The sequence below is a fragment of the Penaeus monodon genome, chromosome 21 (assembly GCF_015228065.2).
Source record: "Penaeus monodon isolate SGIC_2016 chromosome 21, NSTDA_Pmon_1, whole genome shotgun sequence".
NCBI classification, from domain to species: domain Eukaryota; kingdom Metazoa; phylum Arthropoda; class Malacostraca; order Decapoda; family Penaeidae; genus Penaeus; species Penaeus monodon.
Window position 1 is genome coordinate 22,693,291 of NC_051406.1, and position 357 is coordinate 22,693,647.

The 357-nt window shown below is 35.9% G+C and overlaps 1 protein-coding gene across 1 annotated transcript in view; it reads right to left on the bottom strand.

Moving 5' to 3' along the window:
• LOC119586350 (vacuolar protein sorting-associated protein 37A-like) overlaps window positions 1-288 on the bottom strand; it is a gene marked incomplete in the record, with an annotated part of 11,403 nt that extends 11,115 nt beyond the window's left edge. The window contains 1 exon segment of the mRNA XM_037935063.1: window positions 188-288.
• Between the last annotated feature and the right edge of the window lie 69 nt (window positions 289-357).

Sequence of the window (357 nt, forward strand, 5' to 3'; positions counted from 1 at the left end):
CATAATTACAAGAATACATAGTCAGTAATTCAGATTTATAAAATGACCTCATTCAGAAAAATATGAGCGTAAATTAAGAAATCACTTCTGATCAGAAATAAATGTCACCGCATTCATACCTCTTCTATCCATTTTCACAAAACTAGCATAAAAATAATAACGTAACAATAAAATCCCCGTCTCTTACTCAAATTTCCTCTTTCCTAGGCAAAGGAAATGAAATCCAGCAGTCCCTCCCTGTGCTCCGGACACTTTCTTCTCGAACTCATGATCAGACGTAAACAAACGACCCGTTTTCTAAAAATGCCGATTCTGGAACCAAAGTCTCGCACTGCAACAAATAATGCATTAAACACA